Source organism: Neofelis nebulosa, chromosome 14 (genome assembly GCF_028018385.1).
Source record: "Neofelis nebulosa isolate mNeoNeb1 chromosome 14, mNeoNeb1.pri, whole genome shotgun sequence".
In the NCBI taxonomy this organism is placed as follows: domain Eukaryota; kingdom Metazoa; phylum Chordata; class Mammalia; order Carnivora; family Felidae; genus Neofelis; species Neofelis nebulosa.
In genome coordinates, this window is record NC_080795.1 from 48,856,414 (window position 1) to 48,871,194 (window position 14,781).

General features: G+C 45.9%; 1 long non-coding RNA gene across 1 annotated transcript in view; it reads left to right on the forward strand.

Moving 5' to 3' along the window:
* Nucleotides 1-156: 156 nt before the first annotated feature.
* LOC131494402 (uncharacterized) overlaps nt 157-14,781 on the forward strand; it is a 33,646-nt gene continuing 19,021 nt past the window's right edge. The window contains exons 1-2 of the long non-coding RNA XR_009253385.1: nt 157-5,895; nt 8,743-8,880. This is a non-coding gene — a long non-coding RNA (uncharacterized LOC131494402). The remainder of the gene's footprint in view (nt 5,896-8,742; nt 8,881-14,781) is intronic.

Genomic DNA, 14,781 nt, shown 5'->3' on the forward strand with positions numbered 1-14,781 from the left:
TTGCCTCCAAATATGACCACACAGTTAATCTGGTTCAGCACTGTCCACGAAAAATTTCTATGATGATGGGACATTCTGTGTCTGTACCACCCAGGCTGGTAGCCTCCCTCATATGAGCTGTAGTCCACTTGAAATGTGGCTGGTGTGAGTGAGGAAGTGTATTTTTAATCTTACTTGGTTAATGTAAATAGCTACCTGTGGCTAGTGGTTCCTGCATCAGCCAGCACAGGCCGAGTTGGTCAGGCTCAGGTAGTGAGCCATTTTGCCTTTTAGTTTCCAGTGTGCCCCGTGTCCTTTGGCTTTTTTTTGTTGTTGTTCCAATAACTGGCAGAGCCAGCCTAGCTTCTAATTCACTCTTATTTCCAGACTTAATTTCCCTGCCAGCTTGAGAAACAAGGAAGGGATGCTTTCTGAGTCATTGTTGATGTGCCTCAGATGGCTACACACACAGCTTTCACTTTGATCACAAAAGACAACTACGTGTACTTTGTGCCTGTGTGTGCATGAGGGTAAACTGGTTGCAATATTAAAAGACCAAAAGCTGTTTCTGATGGGAAATATTGAATCAGCAGAATTGGAAACACAGCTGTGTGGTTCTGATGGGGACCTACTACTTTCTTCTGTCAGTCAGTGCTCACTTAGCACTCATTGTGTGCAGGGCATGCACTATGCCAGGCTCTGTAGGGAGACATCAAGGAGATGCTCAGCACAGGTTCCTGAAACCTGTCCCTTACTTGTCTCTGTTGATTGTCTTCAGGAATTTAAGAAGTTCGTAAAACAGTGAAGCGGTCCAGGTCTCTAGCAAGAAGAGGGACAGTGTACAGGGAAAGAGGTGAGTTATATCCGAGAGGACAGTACCTGTCTGCGGGTTGTTTTCATCAGCGGTATGGTGCCCTGGGTCTTGCCTCGTTCCTGAGCCCAGTGGCACCATTTGCAGGACAGCTGGCCGAGGGAGGACAGAGTGCAGTCGGAAAGCAAGCCCTTCCCTCCAGCCCCGTGCTCCCACCTCTGCGGCCAGGCACTCAGGCATTCTGGAGGTTCTCTCCCCATGCCCCCTAGTCTCCAGCCCTTCCTTCCCCCAGTCTGTTTTGACAGCCTCCTAACTGGCTTTTTTGTCCCCTCTCCACTCACCTTCAGATCACCCTAGCACTGCTGCCAGAGGACTGTCCAGTCACTGCTCACAAATCCTGATCACAACGGGACTCACAAAGCCCCCCTTTGCATATTGGATTCTTTTCCTTCTTTTTAATTTAGCCTTTCTGTGTGTGTTTTGAAAGCGGGGTATTGCTTTAGGTTTGTCTTGAATTTAGTCTGGAGTTTCTTTGACGAGGGAATGTAGACCACGGGTGTTTGTTACGAATACTCTGGTGGCATATTCTCTCCTGGCCACATCTGCCGGGGCTGGGTCCGGGTGTGGTCCTGGGCAGCCTGCCACCCTGGGGCTGACTCCATTTCTTCATCTGTAGAAGAGGGATAATTATGATAACACTGTAGGATTATTGTGAGCATTTAAACCTCATGGTATGTTCAGAGTTTTGGCAAAGTACATGGATAGAGGAGGGGGTTCAACGTGCTAACAGCCATTTGGTTGTTAGTATTCTTTTTTATACTAGTTGGTTTTCGTTTCTTTTTTGGTCCTCCTCCAGCTTACGCGAATTGAAATTCGTTTCCCTTTAGGTACATCTATTTAGAAGGCAAATTCCTTCATTAAAAACCCACCAGGATCATGTGACTGGCAATTCCAAGGTTTATATACCCAGGAGAATTGAAAACCTGGATCCACACAGAGGCTTGTACACAAAAGTTTAGAGCAGCATTATTTATTGTAGCCAAAAAGTGGAAACAACCCAGGTGGCCATGATGAATGAATGGATAAACAAAATATGATATGTCCACACTAGGGAATATTATACTCAGCCATAGAAAGGAACAAAGTCCCGGTCAATGCCACAAACACATTGGCTGAACCTTGAGGACATTGCGCTGAGTGAAAGAAGCCAGACCCCGAAGGTCACATATTGTCTGATTCCTGTACATGAAATGTAGTGAGTCGAGCACACTTCCTGGTTCATCCAGGGGATGGGCAAATGGAGTGTACTCTATGCCAGGAAGTGTGTCCGACTCTGCAGCCAAGAGCTCTGCACCTTGTCACTCTTTTGAAAAGTGTTTTGCAAACATACTTCATGCTGTCCTGCAAATGTCCATGAAGATCCAGGCAGAATTTAACCATTCATAAACTTATTGATGTTTTTTTGTTTTTGTTTTTGTTTTTGCAACTGCCCTGATTTCTTCAAGATCATGGTTATCACGTGTTTTCAGTCACATTCGATACATAACTGGCTAACGCTTTATCTGATTTAGTCACAGAGTAGTCCTTTGATAAGAGCCAACATACGACAACGGGACTTTTGGGGGATGGAAGGGACACTCTGGTTTCTTCCTCATTTTTCTGATATGTCTGAATTTCTCGCTTCCACACTCCTTAGAGGGGAAAGTTGTCTTTTTGCTTCAGACTGCCAGCCTTCTGCTGGGAGACAAGAGGCCATGATCCCCACTCACTAACTTAATACAGGAAGTGAAAAGTATCACGCAAATTGCTGCCGCTCTAACTTCTGTCTTGCCTCTGCCTCTTAAGTCATTGGAGGCATTCATTTGGCTCTGCTGTAACGGACCCCTAACGTTCTTCCAGGAGAAATACTAGAGCTTTGGAGAGACACGAACCCTGCGGTGTATGAATTGACTGCTTGAGAAGTGTTAGTGTCGGTTCTGGAATGGGGCCTGTGTCATAGGTACTTATGCTGAAAGGAAGTGTCAAATTTTCCATAGTCCGAGCTTTCCAGAATCTAGTTGGCTGCTTGCCTCTGAGTCAGAATTTCTTTTCTAAAATAAATGATTTGGAACGCTCTTATCTTTACACGCAGACGTAGCGCTTCAGTTCCTCCTGCCTGGGAAAGTTAGCTCTGCAGCTGAAACCCGGTACATGGTGTTGTCCTGGTTTAATCAGCTTCCAGAAACTCATTAAATCCCACACTAACTTTGTAAGGAAACAGCAGCGTGTATTAGATTCCTTTTTGTTCCCCACTTCGATGCCATTGTTTATTTTTTTTTTTGCCTTTTTTTGTTTCCTAGTCTTACCTCCTATTCTTTCTTCTTAATTTTGTTTGGTCAAAGGCTTTCTTTTAACATTCGGGTTCCATTTTGACTGTTTCACCTTGGTAGTAATTCTGCTTATTCTTTCTTCCTTTTTTCTTTTTTTAAAAATTTTTAATGTTATTATTTATTTTTGAGAACAAGCATGAGCAGGGGAGGGACAGAGACAGAAAGGGAGACACAGAATTTGGAACAGGCACCAGGTTCTTCTGAGCTTTTAGCACAGAGACCGTTGTGGTGCTTGAACTCACAAACTGCAAGATCATGACCTGAGCCGAAGTTGGACGCTTAACCGACTGAGCCACCAAAGCTCCCCTCTTACTTTTTTCTTTCTTCATTTAAGAACCCCTTTCCAGTGAGCGTGCTTTTCTCCTCTAGGGATTGCAGTTGAAAAGAAAACCTAGTTGCCTGGAAATTCATGTCACTAGCCATTGCATGACCTTTCTTAAGTTGAGTGAATGAATGATAAAATCATAAAATACTTAGTATATTCATCAGGGTCTCTAGAGAAACACAACCAGTATGATACACATGTGATCCTTGAACAACGTGGGAGTTAGAGGCCCCCCCCTTCACCCCATCCCATGCCGTCGAAAATCCGGGTATAACTTTTGATTCTCCAAGCACATAACTAAATTAAATCCCATAACTTAACTTCTGGTCTACTGTTGACCAGAAGCCTTGCTGATAATATCAACAGTTGATTAACACTTATGTTGTATGTTATATGTATTATATACTGTATTCTTTACAGTGAAGCAAGTTAGAGAAAGTGGTACTAAGAAAATTGTAAGGAAGAGAAAATGCATTTATAATACTGTACTTTAAAAATATCTGTGTGTAAGTAGACCCATACAGTTCAAATCTGTGTTGTTCAAGGGTCAGCTGTGTGTGTGTGTGTGTGTGTGTGTGTGCGCGCGCGAGCGAACACAAAAAGGACTTCTTATAATGAATTGGCTCATAGGATTATGGAGGCTGGAAAGTACAAAATCTCCAGAGTCAGTGCCCCAGTTTGAGTCCAGAGGCCAAAACTGCTGTAGAACCAGTAAGAGCTGATGTCCTAGCTTGAAGGCCATGAGGCAGGAGAATTGGCTCACATGGGGGAGGTCAGCCTTTTGTTCCATTCAGGCCTTCAACTGATTAGGTGAGACCCATCCACATTAGGGAGAGCTATCTGCTTTACTCAAGTCCACCAATTAAAAAATTTTTTTAATGTTTTTTTTTGAGACAGAGGGAGACAGAGTGCGAGTGGTGGAGGGACAGAGAGAAAGGGAAACACAGAATCCGAAGCAGGCTCCAGGCTCTGAGCTCTCGGCACGGAACCTATCGCAGGGCTCAAACCCATGAACTGCGAGGTCATGACCTGAGCTGAAGTTGGACGCTTAACCAACTGAGCCACCCAGGCGCCCCCAAGTCCACCAATTTAAATGCTAATCTCATCCAGAAACACCCTCACAGAAACACCCAGAATAATGTTTGACCGCCTACCTGGGCACCTGGTGGCCCCATCAAATTGACACTAAAATTAACCATCACAGGCAGCTGTTGCTTTCTCAGTAGCCTGGAGTTGGAGTTGTGTGCTGTTTGATTTGAACAGGAGCTGAACCCAGAGAAAAGGGACTGAAACCTCAGTTCGGAGCTATGACTTTATTTTGCAGGTTTTACGCCCCTCTGCTCTGCTCTCCTGGTCATGGATCCTCTTACCACGTTTTGTATGTGCTCTTTTTCTTGGTCATTGGTCAATGACTTCTCATTCACCATAGGAATTGCTCCAGATGTCCTAATTTTTTAAGATCTTTCCCTAACTCCTGACCCTTTGCTTTCTGCTTGAGATCTGGCCTCTTCTTTCGCAGACGGGAGAAACTGAGACTTGGACAGGTCTGTTACCTGGCCTGAGGTCACACGGCTATTGGATGGTCAAACTGGGATTTAATTTGGAGTGATTGGGCTTGTCAGTCCTGGGAGCCTCTTGGGAGCCAGGCACCAAGCCAAGCGCTAAATGCTCTCGTTTTCCCGATGTCTCTAACCTTGATGCCTATGTCCTTCCCATTTCTGGAAGGGCTGCAACGAGTATTTCCCTGACACTCCACGTGCAACACTGCACTGATCTTAGCATCCAGTACCTGCCCTTGGTGCACAGGCCTCTGGCACTTGGCTCCTATAATTTTCTTTCCTGCTTATTTTCCCCCTTTATATTTGTGGTATGTAAACCTAATTCTGTTCTTTCATCCTAAAAGCTCTCCCTTGACCCTGTGTCCCTCTTGAGCTGCTCCTGATCCCTTCTTTTCCTTTTATTCCCCAGTCTTTATTTTTAACTCCAAATAACTAACTCCTTAGCCTGCTGAGACCCAAGCTGCTGCTATCTGCCCATCCACTGAAACTATTCTTGGCAAAGCCATGGAGAGCATCCTGTTCAGTCACATGTAGTGGCCGCCCTGCTTGACTCCATCGCATCTGTCACTGCTGACCATTCCTTCCCCCAGGAACTCTCGTTCCTCCTGGTTCTTGCACGGCACTCTCCGTCTTCTGTGCAGCTGTTCCACTGTGGTCCTCACACTCGACTGTGCGACTGTGCGTGAACATCGCCCCGAGGGCTTGCCGGCCCCACCCCAGGACTGCCGATTCAGCAGGTCCAGGGTGGGCCCAAGGGTTTTGCCTCTAACTGGACTCCGTTGATGCCGCTGCCGCTCCAGAGACCACACTCTCGATGCTGACATTGCAGTTTTTCCAGAATGTTCTCTCATTGTGAGTTCTCCTTAGTGTCATCCTGTCTATCTCGTGGATTCTGGTGTCATTTATTTTCTGAAACTCAGTCTCTCATTTCCACATCTCTCTGGTCTGGCAGGGAGATGTGCTTGGGGATTATCTTCAGTGTTTCTTGGAAGTAGCGCTTTTGGCATTTGGGTTGTGACAGTTCTGTGCTGAGTGGGGCAGTCCTGTGTCTTGCAGGATATTTGGTCCCACCCAGGCACTGGAACAACCAAGACACCCCCCACTTTCCCATCCCCCCGCTCCCGCACATTTCCAAATGCCCCCGGGGGTGTGGTGCCGTCCCAGCTGAGAAGCACTGGACTCCCCCATCCTGCACCTCCTGTATCCTAGCACACACCCCATCAATCAAGCAGAGACCTCTCCCTTCTCCCTCAATCTCCCTCCCTTTTAATTAGTCACCAATTCCATCCATTTAGTTCTAAAACAGCTCTTAATCCTTGATTTTAACTACTTCCGTAGTTAAAAGCGCAGGTTTTAACATCCGGCTCCTTGGCAGGAGTTCAATTAAAATCCTCATTTGGCCATTTAGTAGCTGTGTGATGTTAGGCAAGCTAACTAACCTCTCTGAGTCTCAGCGTCTTCATAAAGAGAAGATAAGAATTCCTTTACAGGGTTATTGCGAGGATTAGCAGTGAGGTCCAAGCACTTTTCCCTGACACAGACGGGCGCTCAGCAAATAACGGCTGTCCCTAGGGGCCTGATGGTTTCTGCCTTAGACCACTGCAGCTGCCCCCTGCCAGCCTCCCCAATCTCTGTGCCCCAATCCTTGCCCCTTGCTTTTTAAAACGCAGCCTGGCCCGGCCACTCTCTGCTTAGGATCTTCATGGATCCCTGTCGCACATACAGTTAAATTCCTTAGTGTGGCCTATAAGGCTCTTTTGATTGCAACCCAGTTTTCCAGCCTTAACTCTTGTCTTCCTGTCAACCTGCTTCCTCTGCTCACCACCAACCCCCAGCTTGCCTCTCTCTCTCTCTCTCTCTCTCTCTCTCTCTCTCTCTCTCTCTCTCTCTCTCAAAGATTCACTGTCCCCACCCCCTCACATCTCCATGTTTCTCCTTTGCCTAGAAAGTGCCTGCTCCTTCCGGGCCAGCTCAAATGCCTTTCTCTTTTTCTCTTTCTCTTTCTCTTTCTCTTTCTCTTTCTCTTTCTCTTTCTCTTTCTCTTTCTCTTTCTCTTTCTCCTTCTCCTTCTCCTTCTCCTTCTCCTTCTCCTTCTCCTTCTCCTTCTCCTTCTCCTTCTCCTTCTCCTTCTCCTTCTCCTTCTCCTTCTCCTTCTCCTTCTCCTTCTCCTTCTCCTTCTCCTTCTCCTTCTCCTTCTCCTTCTCCTTCTCCTTCTCCTTCTCCTTCTCCTTCTCCTTCTCCTTCTCCTTCTCCTTCTCCTTCTCCTTCTCCTTCTCCTTCTCCTTCTCCTTCTCCTTCTCCTTCTCCTTCTCCTTCTCCTTCTCCTTCTCCTTCTCCTTCTCCTTCTCCTTCTCCTTCTCCTTCTCCTTCTCCTTCTCCTTCTCCTTCTCCTTCTCCTTCTCCTTCTCCTTCTCCTTCTCCTTCTCCTTCTCCTTCTCCTTCTCCTTCTCCTTCTCCTTCTCCTTCTCCTTCTCCTTCTCCTTCTCCTTCTCCTTCTCCTTCTCCTTCTCCTTCTCCTTCTCCTTCTCCTTCTCCTTCTCCTTCTCCTTCTCCTTCTCCTTCTCCTCCTCCTCCTCCTCCTCCTCCTCCTCCTCCTCCTCCTCCTCCTCCTCCTCCTCCTTCTCTTTCTCTTTCTCTTTCTCTCTGGAGTCTTTCCCCTGCACCTCCTTCCGTCCTTGTTCCCACTGTGAGATGCGTGTCTCTCTTCTGGTGTGTGTTTTGTGTACCTGATTTCCAGTTTCTCCTTCACTTGCTGAGCGTGATGTGGTGGAAAGGGCACAGGCTTTTTCCCATGACACCTTTTCCCTCGGGCTGCATGGTGACTCAGCCACCCCTGAGGGGGAGCACGTTGGCACACGCCCCACTGTGGATGAGTAGTGTTTGGGTTCCCCTATGTGCCTCACGGACTCGGATGAGATCATATCATTAAGGCACCTGATAGAGTTCTCAGTGGGGAATAGTTGGGCAGAATGCCACTGGGGGCTCTCCACTTCCCTTCCCCTTCCCCTTCCCCTTCCCCTTCCCCTTCCCCTTCCCCTCTGAGCATCACTCGCCAGCACCATTCCGATTGTTCCAGTGTTCTGTTGCTGCCTGAACCAGTTACCACAAACTCAGTAGCTTGGATGACACGTGTTTCCCATCCTACGGTCTGGTAGGTCAGCAGTTTGCCCCCGATCTCACTTGGTAAAATCAACGTGTTGACAGGTTCCTTCCTAGAGCCTCCAGGGGAAGATCCGTCTCGTCACTCAGTTTGGGTTGTTGGCAGAATTCACTTCATAAGGTTGTAAGACTGAGGTTCCCGTTTTCTTGCTGGCTATTGGCTGGAGGCCATGCTTAGCGAGTAGCCGTCTGTCGCTGGTCCTTGCATGGAGCTCCCTAGAGCTTAGAGCCAGCCACAGGGCACCAAATCTTCTCACTCGGCCACTTCTCAACACCCGTTTCTGCTCCTGCCGTGTGATTGTAATGGGCTCACCTGGATAATCCAGGATAATTTCCCCATCTCAAGGTCCATAACCTTAATCACATCCATAAAGTCCCTTTTGCCATGTGAGGTAATACATTCACAGGTTCCAGGGACCACAGTGTAAACATCTTGAGGGGCCCTTATTCTGTCTACTACACCTATCCTCTCTCTGAACTCTGAAATATCACAAATGTTTTTCCCTTTCTTGATGATCCTCTGGTCATTTTCTTCCAAAGAATCCTTTGTCTCTGCAATAGCAGGCACCTCTTCTTGGGCATGGTGAGCGACGTGGTTATTGGTTGTTTTTGGCAGCCCGGAACTGGTCCTCCTCCCCTGAGTGATGGTACCCCGATCCTCCAGCCCCTGTTCTCCGGGTAAGTGGGGTGGTGCTGAATCGGTCGGCCAGCTCAGTGGTGGGCCGTGACCACACAGCTTAAGAGTGATTGGGCCAGGAATGGGGACCCGACAGACATCGGGCTACTGAGACATTGACCGGGGACTTTTCCTGGAACTGTTGGACAAGAGGCCTTTCTCCTTCCAGTGGGACAGACTGCTGGATAGAATGGCAGCCCGGAGATAGAGGTGGCTTTCTTGACCTCACCAGGCTAGGAAAGAGCCTGCCAGAGAATGAGGCCAACCTGAAAAATCAAAGCAGACCTAAAAAATGGAGACCAATAGATTTGTGCTGACCTAGTTTGAGCCCCTGGATTTAGAATTTCTGAAGCCTGATGTGTACCTGAACTTTTAAGTTATAATGTAGCAATAAATTCCCTTCCTTGCCTTAGCGGGGTCAGGTTGGGTTTGTGATGACCGTGTGTCGTGACTCGGGCAGTGAGTGAAGGTGGAATCACAGGGTTTATGTGTTCCAATAATGTAGCTCTGTCTTCTGGGTCTTCATGGAGATTCTGTTGAAAGACCTTATACTACTTGTGGGACCTGTTATTGTTTCTCTGGAATTTATGTGAAGGTCAGCTGCTCCCACAAATTCGTGGAAGAAGCTCTCTTTAGTTACACATCTAGTGTCAGTGGCTGCTTATTCGTTTAAAAAATTGTAAGTAGTTCTGTGCCTACATAGCTGCAGTAGGAAGGCATGTCCGCTTCTAGGGAGATGTTGGCAAGACCGTGAATACTTGTACCCATGAGGCCAGCCAGGCTTTGAGGGGCTATAACACCCAGCCAGGGAAGGAAGGAACCCTGTCTGCTCTGCTCCCCTCTGGCCTGTCCCTGAGGCAGTCTGCTCAACAGACGCAGCGCTCACAGCCAGACCTAGAAGGCCACTCAAGCACTAACACACGCGTATGTCCAGGAATCCCCCAGTATTTGAGGAAAACCCAACATGCTGAACGGGGAGGCACTAAACCCAGCAAATGAAAAAAATAACATGGAAGAAAACATGAATCTGACAAGTAGAGTAAGGCTTTTTGAAAAAATAATACGAAGATTCATGTTTATAGACAAAAAGCTAGGTATCTTGGGTATGGTTAAACACTAAAAGGTGTTGGTTGGTTTCTAAGAAATGATTTACCTCAATCTAATTTAGCATTTTAATAAATCCTCCAAGGGGAAGGAAAAAAAAAATGAGGTTAGAGTGGGAGAGAGCCAAAGCATAAGAGACTCTTAAAAACTGAGAACAAACTGAGGGTTGATGGGGGGGGGGGGGGAGGGAGGGAAGGGTAGGTGATGGGCATTGAAGAGGGCATCTTTTGGGATGAGCACTGGGTGTTGTATGGAAACCAATTTGACAATAAATTTCATATATTAAAAAAAATAAAAATAAAAATAAATCCTCCAAAAGCATGTTAATGTGTCTAGCATGGTAGTTTGCACACACATGCAATAGATATTAGCTATTCTAATGAGAAAAAAAGCAAGTTGAAGAAGAGTATTATAATACGTGACTATATTATTAAAACAGAAAGCAAAACTCCACCTTTTTATATAGACCTATATAGTAAATGCTTAGGAAAGGCCTGGAAAGAGTTACTGCTGGGGAGGCTCAGGGTGGGGAGTGAGGAATGGCCTGCAAAGATTTTTACTTTATTTTTTATTATTTTTAAAAAATATTTTTGAGAGAGAGAGAGAGAGCGTGCGAGCCAGGAAGGGGCGGAGAAAGAAGGAGACACAGAATCTGAAACAGGCTCCAGGCTCCAAGCTGTCAGCAGAGGGCCTGACGCGGGGCTCGAACCCACAAACCACGAGATCATGACCTGAGCCAAAGTTGGATGCTCAAACCGATTGAGCCACCCAGGGGCCCCACAAAGATTTTTACTTTAGCTATATGTTGTGCAAATTTTACAGTGAGACTGTATTCAAGCCCAGTATTATTTTAATTAACACAGATTTTTTTTCTTTTTTGGGGGGAGGGGGCTTAAGTAGAGGGAGAAGTAATAAAATCCCACAAAAGCCTGCTGTTATAGTCTGGTCTGTAACATGGGGATTTGTTTTATTCCCTCAGCCCCGGTATTAAACGTGACTTTTAAAATATCCTTTGTATTAATCCTTGTTAATTTATAATCACCATTGAATCCAGTGTTTTTAAGATGTGGGCCAGGATTCATCCAAGGGTGGTGAACCCCAGGTAGAGGGTTTCCATCAGCACTTTCTTAAAAAAAAAAAAAAAAAAAAGGAAAGAAAAAAAATAGACAGCAGAGCAGAATCGAATAAAATAAAACTGTGTGCTTCACAAGCTTTAAGGTTAAATACTGTTTTGTGAAGCTTTGTCACGTGAAATGTATTTCTCACTGTGGCCTGTGGCCTCAAAAGTTTGAAAAATCACTAATCTAACCCATTTTCTTCCTGGGAGGCTGCTAAACAAACCTGAATATTTTGTTTTCCCTTTGGTGTATTTGCAGAGTATGTTGTCTTGAATTATTAAACACTAAAGAAAAAGAGAAGCAGGCACGGCAGATTCATTCTTGCCATTTTCTCACTAAGTTCTGTTTTTGGAAGAGCAGAACCAAGAGCAGTTGTAAGTGAAAGAGAAACGTAGTCTGCTCCTTCTAAGCGCTCATTAGCACTGGCAAGGAGCCTCTCCAAATGAGGTTCAAGAGGCTTCTGGGTTCTGAATCGCAGCATTCCTTTGTAACTTAACGAGGAAACTAACCAGCAGCTAAATAACTGCTCTGTCAGCCTGGATTTCCTGTTACCAAACATCAAAAAGAGACATTTAGAATCATGAGTATTTCAGATTTGTGAATAAAGGATCAAAAAGTCCTATCACACACATGGAAGAATTTGGAAGGTGAATTTTCTGAAGTCACGGGTCTAGGATAGATACACAATTTGTCTTTGCTGTGCAACAGTATAGTTATATTTGTTCTTATAAACCTAACACATGGTATTAAGCACACACACAGAATATGTTTAATAAGAGAAATTTCTGAACTCAACACATATGACCTACATTTATACATGGAGACTTAACTGTCTCCTCTTGCTTCTCTGCCTGATCCCAACCAGCTCATTTTACTCATCCTCTTTTGGAGCTAAGGTAGCTCTTTTTTTTTTAAGTTTTATTTATTTATTTGTTTTTTTGAGAGAGGGAGCGCATGTGGGTGAGGGGCAGGGAGGGAGAGAGAATCCCAAGCAGGTTCTGCACCATCAGTGCAGAGCCCTGTACGGGGCTCGAACCCATGAACTGTGAGATCATGACCTGAGCCAAAGTCACACTTAACCGACTGAGCCACCCGGGCACCCCGAGTTAGCCTTTGATGCATCCACTGCACTGTGTGACTTATAACTGGGGTGTGGGAGAGCATCAGTGTGAGGGAGGGAACAAGATCTTGCTCCAATATGTCGAAAGCCAAATTAATTCAGTTATTTTTCATATCTGTTTTCTAAAAAGAGAAGATCTTAAATAATTCATGATCCCACATAACTGTGTTATTTTTATAACACATTACTCTGTGTGTGTGTGTGTGTGTGTGTGCATGTGTGTGCACGCGCGTGCACCCGCATGTGGTGTAATACAATAATTTTTAATGTCCTGTTTGGTATTCTGTTTTCACTTACCTATTGCATTCTTACTTAGTGTGCCTAATTACCTACTATTGATTTTGCTGCAAGTGTTTGGGGTATTTCCCTTTAATAGAAAAGGAAATAGAGCTAGATATAGATGATCATGTTATTTGTTTCTATTTTTACTCAACGAAGCAGTGCTTCTGCTGTTTGGCTTTAAGAAGCGGTGAGTCCTAAATAGAAAAACAGCAGCCAGTCTTGCCTTATTTACTACTGAAAGAAATCCCACCTGCCAGCATTCTCAGACCCAAGTTCTGTTTCCAATCCATGTTATTCCTTGGAATATTCCACTTAGACTGGTGATTGGAAAAACTGTGGGTTTGAATTCACACTTCTCATGGTATTTTGATAGTGACCATTCTGAGAGCAGGGCCTGGCGTGGCTAAAAGCCTTCGTGTTCTAATATAATGGCGGGGGGGTGGCTAGGGAGTGCCCTTGTGTCTTGGCTTGAAGGGGTGGCAAAGAGTTGAGTCCCAAACAAACTCTCCAGTTAGCCCTGCCTATGTACAATGTCAAATATTTCCTTCCCCCAATGCCATCACCTCGAGGTGTCTAGGGACCTCCTCTCCTTGAAGAGGCTTTATGTGTGTTTGGAACATTAAAACATAAGTCGGAAACAGACTGACTCCCAGGCACAGACAGGTGCCCCCTGTCTAATGGTGGGTGGAAGATGGTCAATGGATGATGGGCATCCTGGTATTAGAGAGACAGGGTTGTGGCATACACTGTTGGTTGTCTCTCAGCGTAGTCCATACCCTGTTAGAAGGGCTCACCACCCACAGTAGAGACTAAATATGTCAGATATTTCTGGCCTCCACTGTAGCTAGGGGATGGTATATGACCCAGTCTAACCAATGAGATGTAAAGGGAAATCTGCTGAAGAGCATGTAGGAAAGATTTTCCTCCCTACTAAAAAGAAATATGCACAAGAGCCCTTCTTCCCTGTCTCCTTTCATTATGTGTTTGGATGCAGTTGCATGAGGATGTGATGCTTGGAGCTGTGGCCGCCATCTTGCATCAATGAGATTGGAAGCCTAGAAAAAACCCAGTCCTCTGAGATAGCAGAAGAGAGAGCCTGGGTTCTTAATGACAAATTTGCATTTTAAAAACCTGGGAAAAAATAATATTTCATCAAAACCATACATTTATTATTAGGGGTGCCTGGGTGGCTTAGTCGGTGAACATCTGACTCTTGATTTCAGCTTGGGTCATGATCTCATGGTGTGTGAGATCAGGCCCCTTGTTGGGCTCTGCGCAACAGAGTGGTAGGACCTGCTTGGGATTCTCTCTCTCCCTCTGTCTTTCTGCCCCCTTCCCCATGCACGTGCTCGCTCTCTCTCTCAAAATAAATAACTTTAAAAGTAAAAACTTAAAAAAACTACCCATCGATCATCAGTTATTTTAAAAGTACACCACATCGCTTGGCCTTTCCAGCACCTTCCACTCTCTGGGCAGTGATATGGCTGCTCTGTTACCCACAGGAGTTTCCCTTTGGGTGACTCTCCCCCCTCCCTCTCAGAGGAGCAGATTTAACCGGAGCCCTGGTGCTTTTCTCCCTTGGCATTTGTCTCCTTGGGCCTTTCTCTTGGGCATGTAAGCAGCAGCTGCGGGCTCCGACTGAGGAGACGGGCGCTTATTCTGGGGAATCACATCGGTTTTACAGCACCCAGAGCAGCTCGAGCATTTCTTTACCCATTAGCTGTTATTGACCCATCGTGGAGTCTCTGAAGTTTTGACCTGGTGTAAAATCCTCGAACTGACAGGGCCTCTGAAGCACAGCTCGTTTCTGCCCTTATCACGAAACACTTCTGCCTTCAAACTGTCTTGGCAGATGGACAAAGGGTTTTATGATTCCGCCACACTCTCTCAGCTTGGTTACTGGTATGGCGCTCTGGTTAGAAGTGCCCACCGGTTGCTCACCAACTACATGCTGAATCTGGATATTCCTGAAGGGAGGTCTGAGTGTGCCGGGCAAGTATATCATTCATTCTTTTCCTAAGTGGACATTTATTGAGTGCCTGCCGTGTGTAGTCACAGGAGCTGCAGGAGATACAAAGCGAAAGAAAAAATTCCAGCCCTGGAGAAGTTCATGGGTTTGTTTCTTTAGCAGTAGTGGAAGGATTCAAAATATCATTTGCTCTCCAGCTCAGGGGTCCCTCTTGGACCTTTCCTTGTGGACCGAGGATCTTTATGTCCTGCTGGGGCCAGAGGATGTGCAGGCAGCTGCCTAGGCTAGAGATACTGGTGATGATCTAAAA